Source organism: Chiloscyllium plagiosum, unplaced genomic scaffold (genome assembly GCF_037043375.1).
Source record: "Chiloscyllium plagiosum isolate Xiang-an unplaced genomic scaffold, Cpla_swu_hap1 HiC_scaffold_39, whole genome shotgun sequence".
In the NCBI taxonomy this organism is placed as follows: domain Eukaryota; kingdom Metazoa; phylum Chordata; class Chondrichthyes; order Orectolobiformes; family Hemiscylliidae; genus Chiloscyllium; species Chiloscyllium plagiosum.
Window position 1 is genome coordinate 30914826 of NW_028270177.1, and position 17383 is coordinate 30932208.

Genomic DNA, 17383 nt, shown 5'->3' on the forward strand with positions numbered 1-17383 from the left:
TCATTAAGTATTGAAGTGCAAGAGGTTTCAAGAAAAGTAGTAGAAGTGAAAAGCCTTCGTAAGGTAGCCAGACGTAGCTTATAATGTTATTAAATTGACCACTGACTGAGTAAGTGGCTGCCTGTGAGTGAATGCAGCAAAACTCAGCTTTTGCAAATAAATGTTTGTTTCTTAGTTTCAAAATCTTTAAGTTATTAACACTTAGATAATTTTTCTCGGACGGAAAGTTGCTCATGTACCTTCTGGTCAATCAACATCCCAGTATGCTGTTGATCCTTTAAGTTATCGCACAGTATTATTGCATATGTTGCAAAGAAGTCTCTCCACATTGAATGTGGAATGCAGAGATAAATTAGATTTGTAGCCAGCTAAAGTTAAAGGTGTGCATTTACAAATCCTAAAGCACTCTACGGCCAGTGAGATAGTTACCACTGTAACACAGAAAACATAGCAACCAATCTCAGCACCACAAACTCCCAAGGCAATGTGAAAATGACCAGATAATCTGCTTCAGCGATTGAGGGATAAATATTGGCTGGGACACCAAGTACAACTCCCAAGGAGTTTCAATTTCCCTTTGAAAAAGTGCCCTGGAATCCTTTACATCCGATTTGGGTTTCTGCATTTTGGATTCCGATCGATGGGATTGTGCCATTGAACAGATTAATATTCCTGCTGGGCAAGTCTGACCCTTTCCAAACTTCAACAACATGTGATGTGTTATTTCTAAACGTTTTCCAGCTAATCCATCATTATTATACCGTTCTATTAAAACTCTTAGTTGCATCCACTGAGTTTATCCAAATGTTATCTACTGTTAAAGAAACTATGAAAATGGTCGTAGGGAGGAGGATATGAACTAAGTCAATGCTGCCTTGGGAACACACTTTTCAAAGTTAAATATAAATATTGTGCATGATGAATGTGTTGCACTTGGATCCAAATCAGTATCAAAGATCAATGAAGTGTATATTTCGTCAATATAGACAACTGAAAAGAAACAAGTAATTTTCTTTTCATTTAATTTACTTCCTGTGAATGCTAGTTTGTTACTTTGGTGAATTATCTTAACAGTGCAGCAACTTGTAATAGACAATAGACAATAGGTGCAGGAGTAGGCCATTCAGCCCTTCGAGCCATTCAATAGATAATGGCTGATCATCCTTAATCAGTATCCTCTTCCTGCCTTATCTCCATTACCCTTGATTCCACTATCTTTGAGAGCTCTATCCAACTCTTTCTTAAATGAATCTAGAGATTGGGCCTCCACTGCCCTTTGGGGCAGAGCATTCCACACAGCCACCACTCTCTGGGTGAAGAAGTTTCTCCTCATCTCTGTCCTAAATGGTCTACCCCGTATTTTTAAGCTGTGTCCTCTGGTTCGGCCCTCACCCATCAGCGGAAACATGTTTCCTGCTGCCAGAGTGTCCAATCCTTTCATAATCTTATATGTCTCAATCAGATCCCCTCTCAGTCTTCTAAACTCAAGGGTATACAAGCCCAGTCGCTTCAGTCTTTCAGTGTAAGGTAATCCCGCCATTCCAGGAATTGACCTCGTGAACCTACGCTGCACTCCTCAATGCCTTTCCTCAAATTTGGAGACCAGAACTGCACACAGTACTCCAGGTGTGGTCTCACCAGGGCCCTGTACAGCTGCAGAAGCACCTCTTTGCTTCTATACTCAATCCCTCTTGTTATGAAGGCCAGCATGCTGTTAGCCTTCTTCACTACCTGCTGTACCTGCATGCTTGCCTTCATTGACTGGTGTACAAGAACACCCAGATCTCTCTGTACTGCCCCTTTACCTAAATTGATTCCATTGAGGTAGTAACCTGCCTTCCTGTTCTTGCCACCAAAGTGTATAACCATACATTTATCCACATTAAACTGCATCTGCCATGCATCTGCCCACTCACCTAACTTGTCCAGGTCACCCTGTAATCTCCTAACATCCTCATCACATTTCACCCTGCCACCCAGCTTTGTATCATCAGCAAATTTGCTAATGTTATTGCTGATACCATCTTCTATATCATTAACATATATTGTAAAAAGCTGCGGTCCCAGCACAGATCCCTGCGGTACCCCACTGGTCACTGCCTGCCATTCCGAAATGGAGCCGTTTATCACTACCCTTTATTTCCTATCAGCCAACCAATTTTCAATCCAATCTAGTACTTTGCCCCCAATACCATGCGCCCTAATTTTACTCACTAACCTCCTGTGTGGGACTTTATCAAAAGCTTTCTGAAAGTCCAGGTACACTACATCTACTGGATCTCCCTTGTCCATCTTCAGAGTTACATCCTCAAAATATTCAAGAAGATTAGTCAAACATGATTTCCCCTTCATAAATCCATGCTGACTCTGTCCTATCCTGTTACTACTATCCAGATGTGCCGTAATTTCATCCTTTATAATAGACTCCGACATCTTTCCCACTACTGAGGTCAGACTAACTGGTCTATAATTTCCTGCTTTTTCTCTCTCACCTTTTTTAAAAAGTGGTATAACATTAGCCACCCTCCAATCCTCAGGAACCAACCCCGAATCTATCGAACTCTGGAAAATAATCACCAATGCATCCACGATTTCCCGAGCCACCTCCTTGAGTACCCTGGGATGTAGACCATTACATGGGATGTAATCTCCTAATTGCTAAAGTGTGACTTAGTAGCTGGTAGAGGAGCATTCAATGATAGCACAGTGTTGTATCACCTCAATGATAGTATTCTAGCTGTTGCAAAATCATTTTACTGTGGCTGTTCTTAATTAACATTGTGACAGCCCCACTTCTCAAATTTAGACTCCCAGTCGAGCCAACAGTAATATGCTCCTTTTGAAGTGCTTTGTTTGCACAGCCAGCATTTTCCAATACATTCGTCAAAAGGCTGACTCCTGCAGGATTTGTATCTAACCACCATTTTATCTTTGACTTGTGAGTATTTTCTATCCAGTCAGACAGGGCCAAAGCCTCACAGAGGTGTGTTTGTCTTGCTATCCTTCCAGTTGCTGCCCATTTCAATAAAGCATCTTGCTCTCATGCTAGCACTTCCACCTTACGCCTGCCACAGTGTTTCAACACAAGCTGAAGAAACAGCACATCATTTTCCACCTCGGCATTTTAAAGCCTTCAGGACTAACTTCAAGTTCAACATCTTCAGACCATGAACGCTGTCCAACATCTCTGCCATGTCTTGATGACATGGATTTGATCTCTTGGAGCAGATCGGTTTTCAATCAGTTCCATGTTACTAATGCTGATATGGCGTCAGTTAATTCAGTTGGCTGGACAGCTGGTTTAGGTAAAAGTGAGGACTGCAGATGCTGGAGATCAGAGTCAAGATTAGAGTGGTGCTGGAAAAGCACAACAGGTCAGACAGTATCTGAGGAGCAGGAAAATTGACTTTCGGGCAAAAGCCCTTCATCAGGAAAGCTGGTCTGTGAAGTAAAGTGATGGCAGTAATATGGATTCAGTTCCCACTCAGCTGAGATTACCATGAAGGTCCTACCTTCTCAGCCTCAGACCTTATTAGGGAGTAGTGACTCTCACGTTAAACCCATCAGCATTCATCTCCCTGTAATGAGAAAGCAGCCCTCTGGGACTGCAGTGACTTTACCTATTGACACCTACATCTCTTCCTTATTACCATGACTTGGAGGTGCTGGTATTGGACTGGGTTGGACAAAGTTAAAAATCAATCCAGGTTATACCCCAAAAGGTTTATTTGGAAGCACTAGCTTTCAGCGCGCTGCTCCTTCATCAAGTGGTTATTACCATTGGCAGTCATTTTGTCTCTCGTTCCATTAGATCCTCCTTCACTTCTGTCACTTTCCAGTCTCCTTTAGTTCCAAAGAAGAGTCAGATTGGGCTCAAAACATGAACTGTTTCTCTCCCCACAGAATCTGCCAGATCTGCTGAGTTTCTCCAGCACTTTCTGCTTTTATTCCAGATGTTCAGCATCAGTAATATTTTACCTAAGCCAAGCGTATGTTCACTGAAAGTGAGGGCATGCCTCAATGTCACAAAATATAAGATTCACTGGAAGGATGTGCTGGAGTTGGAGGGGGTACAGTGGAGGTTCACTGTGATGAAGGGCTTCACTGGGTATGAAGGGCTTGTAATATCAGTTTGAAGCCTCTGGTTCTGTACTAGATGGAGTTTAGAAGGATGACGGGGAGATTGAATTGAAACTTATTGAATACTGAGAGGCCTGGGTAGATTAGACGTGAAGAAGCTGTTTCCCCTAGTAGGAGAGACTAGGCCTCAGAAAGGAGGCATGACCCTTTAGTACTGAGATTAAGATTAGATTAGATTCCCTACAGTGCAGAAACAGGCCCTTTGGCCCAACCAGTCCACACCGACCCTCCAAAGAGTAACCCACCCACACCCATTTCCCTCTGGCTAATGGGGCAATTTAGCCTGGCCAATTCACCCAACCTGCACATCTTTGAACTGCAGGAGGAAACCGGAGCACCCAGAGGAAACCCGCACAGACATGGGGAGAATGTGCAAACTCCACACAGTCGCCCAAGGCAAAAATCAAACCTGGGATCCTGGTGCTGTGGGACAGCAGTGCTAACCACTGAACGACCGTGCTGCCCCCAGAGAAGCGTTAATTGGTGGAACTTGTTGCTCCAGCAGGCCGTGGAGGCCAAGTCATTAAATGTATTTAAGACAGAGATAGAATGTAGAACATTGAACAGTAGAGGAACTTCGGCCCTCAATGTTGTGCCAAACATTTCTCCTACTCTAAGATCAGACTAACCTACAAACCCTTCATTGTACTATCTTTCATGTACCTATTCAAGAGTTGTTTAAACGTCCCAAATGTATCACCACTCTCTGTGTAAAGTGCCTGCCTCTGACATCTCATCTAAGTCTTCCTCCAATCACCTTAAAATTAGGCCCCCTCGTGATAGTCATTTCTGCCTGGGGAAAATGAGTCTGGCTATCCACTCTATCTATGCCTCTCATCATCTTGTCCACCTCTATCAAGTCACCTCTCATCCTTCTTCACTCCAATGAGAAAAGCCTAGTTCTCTCAACCTTTCTTCATAGGATATGTCCTCCAGTCCAGGCAGCATCCTGGTAAATCTCCTCTGCCTGCCCTCTAACGCTTCCACATCCTTCCTATAATGAGGCAATCAGAACTGAACACAATATTCTAAGTGTAGTCTCACCAGGGCTTTATAGAGCTGCAGCATAACCTCGCAGCTCTTAAACTCAATCTCCCTGCTAATGAAAGCCAACACACCATACACCTTCTTAACAACCTTACCAACTTGGATGGCAACTTTGAGGGAACTATGGACATGGACCTCAAGATCCCTCTGTTCCTCCACACTGCCAAGAATCCTGCCTTTAACCCTGTAACCTGCATTCAAATTTGACCTTCCAAACTGAATCACTTCACACTTTTCCAGGTTGAACTCCATCTGCCACTTCTCAGCCCAGCTCTGCATCCAGTTAATGTCCTGTTGCAACCTACAACAGCCCTCCACACTATCCACAAGTCCACCAACCTTCATGTCATCAGCAAACTTACTAACCTACCCATTCATTTCCACATCCAAGTCATTTATAAAAATCACAAAGAATAGAAGTCCCACAACAGATCCTTGCAGGACTCCACTGGTCACCGAGCTCCAGGCTAGATATTTTCCATCTGCTATCACCCTCTGTCTTCTTTGGTCCAGCCAATACTGTATCCAGGTAGCCATATTTCCGTGTCTCCCATGCCTCCTTACTTCCTGAATGAGCCTACCATGGGGAACCTTATCAAACACCTTGCTGAAGTCCATTGCTCTACCTTCATTAATGAGTTTTGTCACATCCTCAAAGAATTTAATAAGGCTTGTGAGGCATGACTTGCCCCTCACAAAGCCATGCTGACTATCTCTAATCAAACTATGGTTTTCTAAGTGATCATAAATGCTGGCTCTCAGACTCCTCTCCAATACTTTGCCCACTACTGACATAAGACTGACTGGTCTGCAATTCCCAGGATTATTCCTAATCCATTTCTTGAACAAGGGAATAACACTTTCCACCCTCCAATCATTTGGCACTATTCCAGTGGACAGTGAGGATGCTTAGATAATAGCCAAAGGAGCAGCAATCTCTTCCCTCGCTCCTTGTAATAACCATGGGTATATCCCGTCTGACCCAGGGGACTTACCTATCCTTATGTTTTTCAAAATTTGAGAACATCCTCCTTCCTAACATCAACCTGTTCAAGCATATCTGTCTGCTTCATGCTGTCTTCAGAAACATCAAGGTCCCTCTCAGTAGTGAATACAGAAGCAAAGTAATCATTAAGGACCTCCTTTACTTCCTCTGACTCCAGGTGCAAGTTCCCTCCACTATCCCTGACCAACCCTACCCTCACTCTGGCCACCCTCTTGTTCCTTGTGTATAATGCCTTAGGGTTTTCCTCAATCCTACCCACTAAAGCCTTTTCATGTCCCTTCTAGCTCTCCCAAGTCCGTTCTTTAGTTCCTTCCTGACTACCTTGTAACCCTCTAAACTCCTGTCAGATTCTTGTCTCCTCAACCTTAAGTAAGCTTCCTCCTTCCTCTTGGCTAGATGTTCCACATCCCTTGTCACCCAAGGTTCTTTCAACCGACCACCCCTTCCTTGCCTCAGTGGGACAAACCTATCCAGCACTATCAGCAAGTACTTCCTAAACAGCCTTCATATTTCTGCTGTGCTTTTCCCTGAGAACATCTGTTGCCAAATTAAGTGCCCCAGTCCCTGCCTAATAGCATTGTTATTCCCCTTCCCCCAATTAAATACTTTCCCATACCATCCGCTCCTAACCCTCTCCATGACTATAGTAAAGATCAGGGAATTGTGATCACTATCACTGAAATGCTCTCCCACTAAGAGATCTGACGATTGGCAAGGTTCGTTGCCAAGTACCAAATCCAATATGGCCTCACCTCTAGTTGGCTTATCAACATATTGCATCAAGAACCCTTCCCAGAGACACCTGACAAAAACTGGTCCATCCAAATTCTTTGAACTAAGTAGGTTCCAATCAATATTAGGGAAATGAAAGTCACCCATGACAATAACTATGTTGCCTCTGCACCTTTCGAAAATCTGCCTCCCAATCTGCTCCTCCGTGTCTCTGTTACTATTGGGGGGCCTGTAGAAAACTCCTACTAAAGTAACTACTCCTTGTGACTTCCACCCATGCTGACTCTGTAGGCAAACTCTCCTCATTGATCTCCCTTTCTGTAGGTAGGATACTGTCACTGATTAGCAACGCCACTCCTCCACCTCTTTTACCTCCCCCACCATTCCTTTTGAAGCATCTAAACTCTTGATCGTCCGACAACCATTCCTACTCCCATGATATCCAAGTCTGTGTAATGGCAACAACATCATAGTTCCAAGTACTATGCTCTGAGTTTGTCACCCTTATTCCTGATACTTGTTGCGTTAAAATAGATACACTTCGACCCATCACACTGACTGCAGGAGAATGGGGTTGAGAAACATATCAGCCATGATTGAATGGTGGAGCAGATTTAATGGACAAGTTGGCCTAATTCTGCTCCTATACTGACAGGTGGTAGTTCTCCTGTTGCCAGCCCCCTGTTGAAAACTCTACCTGACACTGCAATAATCGATGGATAATCCAACTATTTAAATATGATGCTTAAAGATGAAATTCATTGTGGTGGAGTTATCCAAAACTGTGCGCCATATGGAATTTTTCTGTTTGTTTGTTTAAAAATAGTCCAACAGCAATATTGAACCACCTATACTTCAGAAATTTGCGACACCATTGATCGATTAAATCTAAACTCATAGAATCATATGATTGCACTTGATCGTTTGGCCCATCATGACTCTTCTGACTTTTAAAAACCTCTCTTCATGACAATAATGGCATAGAATGTCTGATTACCAAAGGCACAAATCCCTCTGATGGTAATCATATCAAAAAAAATTCCCTCTTACCTTTCCATGTATTTGTAGCGAGATTTCCAAGTCTCTCTAGTCTGGCCATTCCAGATGCTTCTTTCACAGCTGACTGTCTAGGCCTCACAACAACACAAGAAGTGATGCCATGTCTCCCATGATGCTAGAGGCTCTGGAATGCCCTTTAAGGTCGTCAACGATTACCATACAGATAGTAGAGCAAGGTAAAACAATGTAAATACATAGTTTCTTTATTATTTTTCTGCTCCTTCTAAATATTCAGTGCTATTTCTATTAATCAATTGTAGTGCAATTGTTGTATCAGGCAGTTTGTATCTGAAAGGTCAGCAGGGAGCACTACATAAGTTTCACCAGTAAGGTATAAAGAACTGCCCCTGGGAGGAGCTATCCAGTGTTGCAGAGAGTTCTCTACATGCTCATTAAAGAGTTGTCTGTGTTCCCTACCAATTCTCCAAATACAGCTGCTATACCTTTACATTGGGCTTCAATGTTTCACAGGTGCCAATTATATATTTTAGATGTAATGTAAATAGCTACTTAGCAAGTTTTGAGAAGATTTGTAGCTCATGTTGAGGTTCTGGATGTAGGTTTGCTCGCTGAGCTGGAAGGTTCATTTCCAGATGTTTCGTCACCATACTAGGTAAGATGAAGTACTGCTGATGATTCCTGCTTTCTATTTATATGTTTGGGTTTCTTTAGGCTGGTGATGTCATTTCATGAGGTGATGTCATTTCCTGTTCTTTTTCTCAGGGAGTGGTAGATGGGGTCTAACTCGATGTGTTTGTTGATAGAGTTCCCGTTGGAATGATATGCCTCTAGGAATTCTTGTGCTTCTCTCTGTTTCGCCAAAGGTATCCTTTCACACATGGTATCAATCGCTTAATTAATAAAAGCAGGAAGGATTGGTGATTGTGAATCCATTAAAGATATTCCACATGGTTCCTGCAGAAACCAACAGGGACAATATACTGGCACTATCTCCCAATACAATATGACAGTAGTTGGCTGTGTAATTAAAGTGTCATTATACTGTCTGACTTACTTTACCATTCAAAGTTATTTAACGATACCTGGGGAATTGGTGTGGGTAATTGAACTAAGTCAGGTAACTTTGTGAAAGTAGAGTGGCGGCTTGATCAGATTGTAAAGTTGTCGTTGGACAGTGTGGTACATTAATAGATGGATAGATAGTGCCTTAAGATGGTAGATTAGCATGTGGGTAGGTTGGCAAGTGTGTTGATAGGGGCTGAGAGTTGTTCGAGGGGGATAGAGTAATGTCGTGGGACATTTTGGTGCTGTCAGAGATGGAAGTAACAGTCAGCATTGGATGCAGGGATGTGTGGTAATTTGTGACGTGTGGTGTTGGGTGAGATGAGTACTAGAGAAGGGGAAGATAGTCCTTTGTCAGCCATCTAGGGGTATTGGAAGCTCAGTGGGGAGTCATGTCAGGTGTTTTCAGGTTAGTGGAGAGAGTAGATATCCATTGGGGGGGTGATCTGGAGAATAATTGAGGGTGCCAATGGCGAGCTGAAGGGATGGGTGGGAGTCAATTTAATAGTTGCCCAGGAGTTACAGTGGGTTTTAACTCTGCTAACATTTTCTTGTTACCTGTTAAGCTAACTTGGTTGGAACCCACTGAAGTCTCCAACCCTAATTTAGAGCTGGGGACCTTTTTGGAGGTTTCCAGACACCAGAGATTGTCCACTGGAAGTTTCAATTTCCTGTATAATACCCACAGAACCAGATATGCTGGGACTCGAACATGGCCCTGTCATACACCTCCTGTCAATAAAGGAATGCCAATCCTTACAACATGGCTGCTGATTGCTTATGGAGAAGGTTGATAAGGACTTTTGGTAATCTGAGAAAAATTTGATATTGGTTTGGTTACAACAGCAGGGCAGAGGGCTGGGAACTCTGCAGCAAGTTACTCTAGTCCTATCTCCTCAAAGACTGCCTATTGTTTACAAAGGTCCAAGTCAGGAGTTTAATGAAACACTATCCATTTAACTGAATAACAGTAACACTTGATATCATCCAGGATGAATTGGTTCACTTGATTAGCACCCCATTCACCTGCTTAACAATTCACTCCATCTACCCTCGGAGCACAGTGGCATCTACAAAATGCATTACAGTAACTCGTCCAGACTCCTGTGACAGTAATTTTCAAATCTGTGACCTCTACCATTAGGAAGGATAAAGGCAGCAGGTAAACGGGAACACCATCACTGCAAGTTCCCCTCTAAGCCACTCAGCATCCAATTTGCAACTATGTCGCTGTTCCTTCAGTGTTGCTGGGTCAAAACATCAACATCTCCTGCCTCACAGTATTAAAGGTGTACCTACACCACATAGACAGCAGCAGCTCACGGAATTGGCCCACCTCCTGCAGCACAATTACGGATGGTCAATAAATGCTAGTCCGATCAGAGAAGCCATATGAAGAAATAACACAACTTTCATTAAAGTAAAGCCATTAATTTTATTATTTAGCTGCTATTGGTCACAAATATTATGTAATAATGTCAATTCATTCGTTTTTTCTTTAAATCCATACCCCTACCAAGGGCCATCAAAAGTTCAAACATGGCATAGGGACAACTGAATATCATCCAAGATACAGAGATGAACTCTACTTATAATCCAGGTTCAATTCAAAGACTGAGCTAGACTTCCCATCCATTCACCAAGATTTAGTCAAAAGGCAATTAGCATGGTTATCCCAAGTTCTATTTGATAATACTTGTGGAAGAAGAAAGGAAGATTACCCATTTAAACAAGCTCCTTGTCAATTGAGAAGATAGCTGTTGGTTTGCTGTTGGGGAACTGCCTTGACCTTTGAGCATTGAAGATTGACAGGGTTGGAAGTTCTGGAGTTTAAGAACAAGGAGTGATGAGGCAGAATTTTCCAGCTGAAGGTGGTAGGCGTGGAGTCATTTGGCGAACAAGTGACTTGGCTCAGTAACAGCTCAGGATCCCATTGCCTTCCCACCTCCAGAAATCCAAGCTCTGGACTCTGACTGTGCCTTACAATGGAGTACTTGGAGTTGGATGAATAAGGGAGTTTGGGGAGAATGGATAACAGGTGCTCTTTGGCTTTAACTCACTTCTTGAGCACCCTCGATTTGATTCTTATTCTGCAATATGGGTGGCTCAGTGATCAGCGCTGCTACCTCACAGTATCAGTGATCCAGGTTTAATTCCAGCCTCAGGTGACTGTGTGGAGTTTACACATTCTCCCCGTGTCTGCGTGGGTTTCTTCCGGGTGGTCCAAAGATGTGCAAGTTAAGTGGATTGGCCAGGCTAGATTGCCCATAGTGTTCAGGGATGTGTAGGCTTGGTGGTTTGGCCATGGGAAATGTAGGGTGGGTCTGGGTGGGATGCTGTTCAGAGAGGCAGTGTGGATTTGATGGGCTGAATAGCCTACTTTCTCATTTTAGGGATTCTATAATAGGAGAAGAAGCCAATTATTTGGTAAATGTGTGACTAAGGTTTATTTTTTTCCTAAGTTCTAAAATAGTATCATCACTGGTGTTAAAATTAATACAATTATATAAAAAAAAGAACGTATAATTGAATAAAATAATTAAGTTGTTTTTCAGAAGACGTTAAGGATGGCAGTGCAGGTTATATGACGCAGCTGAAGTATATGGGAGCTCATAGCTCATTTGCTCTTAGGCAAACACATATAGTGTTTGCCTAAGAGCAACTTTAAACTTCTGAGTTGGGGGGAAGGGAAAGTGAAAGCAACAGGGAGTATGGAGGTAAATGGCAAGATTAGCAGCAGGATAGAATGTTTCCAGGCGGATTTAAAATTGAGGCAGACTGAGAATGCAGTAAAAAGCAAGGATAACTTAGGACATATGACTTCCAACATCTCTAATGATAAGGAAGTTAGCATTAAGGCACTTTACCTGAATGCTCGTAGCATACATAACAAAGCCGATGAACTAATGGCACAGATAATAGTGAATGATTATGATGTAGTAGGCATCACAGAGACTTGGTTACAGGGGGGTCAGGACTGGCAGTTAAACCTCCATGGTTTTTCAGCTTATCGAAAAGACAGAGAGGTGGGCAGAGGGGGTGGGGTTGCCTTGTTAGTTAAGAACAAAATTAAATCTATGGTATTGAATGACATAGCGTCGGATGATGTGGAGTCTGTGTGGGTGGAATTGAGGAACCACAAAGGCAAAAAAAACATAATTGGAGTTGTGTATAGACCTCCTAACAGTGGTCAGGACCAGGGACGCAACATGTACCGGGAAATAGAGAAGGCATGTCAGAAAGGCAAGGTTACATTGATCATGGGAGACTTCAATATGCAGGTGGACTGGGTAAATAATGTTGTTAGTGGATCTAAAGAAAGGGAATTCATGGAATGCTTACAGGATGGGTTTTTGGAACAGCTTGTCATGGAGCCCACAAGAGAGCAGGCTATTCTGGACCTAGTGCTTTGCAATGAACCAGACTCTATAAAAGATCTTAAAGTAAGGGAACCCTTAGGAAGTAGCGACCATAATATGGTAGAGTTCAGTCTGGAGTTTGAAAGGGAGAAGGCAAAATCGGATGTAATGGTGTTACAGTTGAATAAAGGTAATTATGAGGGCATGAGAGAGGAACTGACTAAAATAGACTGGAAGCAGAGGCTAACCGGGAAGACAGTAGAGCAAAAATGGCAGGAGTTTTTAGGTATAATTGAGGACACTGTACAGAGGTTCATTCCCAAGAAAAGAAAGATTAACCGGGGAGGGATTAGACAACCTTGGCTGACAAAGGAAGTCAGGAAATGTATTAAAGAAAAAGAGAGATCCTATAAAGTGGCTAAGAACAGTGGGAAATCAGAAGATTGGGAGGGATACAAAAGCAAACAGAGGATAACAAAGAGTGTAATAAGAAAGGAGAGGATCAAATATGAAGGTAGGCTAGCCAGTAATATTAGAAATAATAGTAAAAGTTTCTTTCAGTACATAAGAAACAAACGACAGGCAAAAGTAGACATTGGGCCACTTCAAACTGATGCAGGAAGCCTAGTGATGGGAGATAAGGAAATAGCAGGAGAACTTAACAAGTACTTTGCGTCAGTCTTCACAGTGGAAGACATGAGTAATATCCCAAAAATTAAAGGGTGTCACGGGGCTGAGTTGAGTATGGTTGCCATTACGAAAGAGATAGTGCTAGAAAAGTTAAAAAATCTTAAAATTGATAAATCTCCTGGCCCCGATGGGATACACCCTAGAGTTCTGAGAGAGGTGGCTGAGGAAATAGCAGAGGCATTGGTTGAGATCTTTCAAGAGTCACTGGAGTCAGGAAAGGTCCCGGATGATTGGAAGATGGCTGTTGTAACCCCCTTGTTCAAGAAAGGATCAAGGCAAAAGATGGAAAATTATAGGCCAATCAGCTTAACCTCGGTTGTTGGTAAAATTCTAGAATCCATCATTAAGGATGAGGTTTCTAAATTCTTGGAAGAGCAGAGTCTGATTAGAACAAGTCAACATGGATTTAGTAAAGGGAGGTCATGCCTGACAAACCTGTTGGAATTTTTTGAAGAGGTAACAAGTAGGTTAGACCAGGGAAACCCAGTGGATGTGGTCTATCTAGACTTTCAAAAAGCCTTTGATAAGGTGCCACACGGGAGGCTGCTGAGCAAGGTGAGGGCCCATGGTGTTCGAGGTGAGCTGCTGGGATGGATTGAGGATTGGCTGTCTAACAGAAGGCAGAGAGTTGGGATAAAAGGTTCTTTTTCAGAATGGCAGCCGGTGACGAGCGGTGTCCCGCAGGGTTCGGTGCTGGGGCCACAGCTGTTCGCATTATATATTAACGATTTGGATGAGGGAACCGGGGGCATTCTAGCGAAGTTTGCCGATGATACGAAGTTAGGTGGACAGGCAGGTAGTACTGAGGAAGTGGGGAGGCTGCAGAAGGATCTTGACAGGTTGGGAGAGTGGTCCAGGAAATGGCTGATGGAATTTAACATGAGCAAGTGCGAGGTCTTGCACTTTGGCAAAAAGAATAAAAGCATAGACTACTTTCTAAATGGTGAGAAAATTAATAAAGCCAAAGCACAAAGGGATCTGGGAGTGCTAGTCCAGGATTCTCTAAAGGTAAACATGCAGGTTGAGTCCGTGATTAAGAAAGCGAATGCAATGTTGTCTCTTATCTCAAGAGGGTTGGAATATAAAAGCAGAGATGTACTACTAAGACTTTATAAAGCTCTGGTTAGGCCCCATTTGGAGTACTGTGTCCAGTTTTGGTCCCCACACCTCAGGAAGGACATACTGGCACTGGAACGTGTCCAGCGGAGATTCACACGGATGATCCCTGGAATGACAGGTCTAACATATGAGGAACGGCTGAGGATACTGGGATTGTATTCGTTGGAGTTTAGAAGATTAAGGGGAGACTTAATAGAGACGTACAAAATAATACATGGCTTGGAAAAGGTGGATGCTAGGAAATTGTTTCAGTTAAACGAGGAGACTAGGACCCGTGGACACAGCCTTAGAATTAGAGGGGGTCATTTCAGAAGGGAAATGCGGAGGCATTTCTTCAGCCAGAGAGTGGTGGGCCTGTGGAATTCATTGCCACGGAGTGCAGTGGAAGCCGGGACGCTAAATGTCTTCAAGGCCGAGATTGATAGATTCTTGTTGTCTCGAGGAATTAAGGGCTACGGGGAGAACGCTGGTAAGTGGAGCTGAAATGCGCATAAGCCATGATTGAATGGCGGAGTGGACTTGATGGGCCGAATGGCCTTACTTCCACTCCTATGTCTTATGGTCTTATGGTCTTATAGTAACAATTGAAGCTTGAGGAAGGTCTGGTATAGAGCTTATGAGCTGGAAGCTCAACCACAGACACTGCAACACAACAGAAGTCCACCAGGGGTTATTTTTAGTCAGAGTCAGTCATACTGGTTAGGATTATGTTTTCTGATTTGGTCAGTGTTCAGGAACAGGAGAATGGTAGTGATGGAGGCAGGTAAGGGGGCCGAGATGGCAGGGGTGCAGGAGCCTCAACCCTTGCATTTGTCCAACAGGCTTGAGATTCTTTCAGGTGGCTTGGATGGGAGTAGAGGCTGCAGGATGGATGAGTTAGCAGATCATGGTGCCCTGGTACTGAAACATAGAGTAACAAAAAAGAATGCAGTCTTATTAGGAGGCAGTATAACCAGAGGAATTGACAGCACCCTCTGCAGCAAACGATGAGAATCTAGACAACAATGTTGTCTGCCCAGTGCCGGAGCTTGGAATGACTGCTTAGAGCTGGAGAGAAGCTTACAGTGTGAAGGGGAGGATCTGGCCATTGTGGTCCAAAAAGGTAACAAAGGTATAGACAGGACAAACAAGAAGGTTCTGCATGACGATTATGAGGAAATATGTTCCAAAGCAAGAAACAAATTCTCAAAAGTCATAATCTCTGGATAATTACGTGAGCCATGTGCAAATTATCATGGAGCAAATGTGAAGAGCAAGACGACTGGCAAAGACTGGCTCAGTGGGACTCAAAACTGGTGCGGGAGAAGTGGATTCCAGTTCATAGGGCACTGGCACTAATAATGGAGAAAATGAGTTCTGTACTAAAGAGGAGATCTCTACCTGAACCTTGTGGAGCTGGTGTTCTTCTGAGCTATATGACTAAAGACATAGAGAGAATTTTAAACTAAACATTGACGGCAAGAGGTCAAATTTGGGGAGATGTGGTAAATCAGAGTAGAAACAAGATAAAAGACAAATGTTATTTAGGAGTTTTGTTAAATAATTCTTTTCATCTAATCTCATCAGGACAATTCGCAAGAATAACAATTTAAGAGGAAATCCAACATTGTACTCTGTGAGAAAGTGTTGATTGGTTGCCAAGTGGATTCTGATTGATAGTGATGTTGCCATGGTGAACCCATGCATTAATGTTGATTGACACATTAACAGCCAGTCTTTAATAAATTTTAGACTAAGCCGGTTCTCAGGGAATTGCCCTGAGAAATGAACCATTGAATGGCTGTCACCTGTTTTGAATTAAAGCAGTTAGATGTTCTTTCTATCTGCGAAGACTGAAGTACTGAATAGAAATCTATATATATATACCTCCCAGTACACTCAAAAGCACCACACTGTGAGCTTGAATGACAACCCTAAATTGGTTGTTAGCATAATTCTTTGCACACTCAGCATTATTCAACAAATATTGTCCAAATCTAGAATTATATTAACACAGTGTGCAACACTATTTTGCATCCGTATTCATTGTAGAGTACACAGGTGACTTCCCAGAAGCAGCAATAAATCAGGAAATGGATGAGAGAGAGCAACTAAAGAAAATTACTTTCACTAGAGAGCGATACTTCATTTGTTGACCGCTATGGGCTGACAAGTGTTTGGGTTTGGGTTCCTGAAGAAGGGCTAATGCCCGAAACGTCGATTCTCCTGTTCCCTAGATGCTGCCTGACCTACTGCGCTTTTCCAGCAACACATTTCCATCTCTGATCTCCAGCATCTGCAGACCTCACTTTCTCCTCAAGTGTTTGGGTTTATACAGGTATAGAATATAGAATCCTTACGGTGTGGAAAAAGGACATTTGGCCCAGAAAGTCCAAACTGACCCTCATGAGAGTAACCCATCCAGACCCATTTACCCCTGACTAATGCACCTAATCTACACATCCCTGAACACCATGGGCAATTTAGCATGGCCAATTCACCTCACCTACACATCTATGGATTGTGGGAGGAAACTGGAGCACCAGGAGAAAACCCATGCAGGCACAAGAAGAATGTGCAAACTCCACATAGACAGTCGCCCGAGGCTGGAATTGAACCCAGGTCCCATGAGGCAGCAGTGCTAATCACTGAGCCACCATCCCACCCTGCTGATTATGATAGAGCAAGTTAGAAGTAGCTACTGAAATAATACGTGCTGTAGTGATTGTAATGAAGTCAGCCACATGAATCTCATAGCATATGAGTTCCCTGATTGGGACTGTTACTCTGGTCCAATCAGGGAGCCCTGACTGACAGATATAAACAGGAGTGTCAGAGGTTCTGTTCACTCTGAGAGCTGACTCTGAGGGAGCTGGATCAGTGTCAAGGACTCTCCACGTGTAAGTATAGGGTGCCAGGATACCAGCCTCTGTGCAGTTACTTTGCTAGCATTGACTTTAATTTTCTAAAAATCCCTAGAGTCAGAGGAAGTCTCATTAGATTGGAAGGTATTGAATCTAACTCTTTTATTCATAAAGGAGGGAGACAAAAAACAGGAAATTACCAGCCAGTTAGCTTAACATCTATCAAAAGGAATATGTTAGGAGTTTTTAAAAATAAGTTACAGCAGGACACTTCTGATGAGTTCAAGATAATCAGGTAGAGTAAACATAGTGTTCTGAATGGTAAATCATGTTTGACCAATTTACTTGAGTTCTTTGAGAAAGAA

At 43.0% G+C, this 17383-nt stretch overlaps 1 protein-coding gene across 2 annotated transcripts in view; it reads left to right on the plus strand.

Moving 5' to 3' along the window:
* Nucleotides 1-17383, plus strand: part of fkbp16 (FKBP prolyl isomerase 16) — a 191755-nt gene that overhangs the window by 43642 nt on the left and 130730 nt on the right. The window lies entirely within an intron of this gene.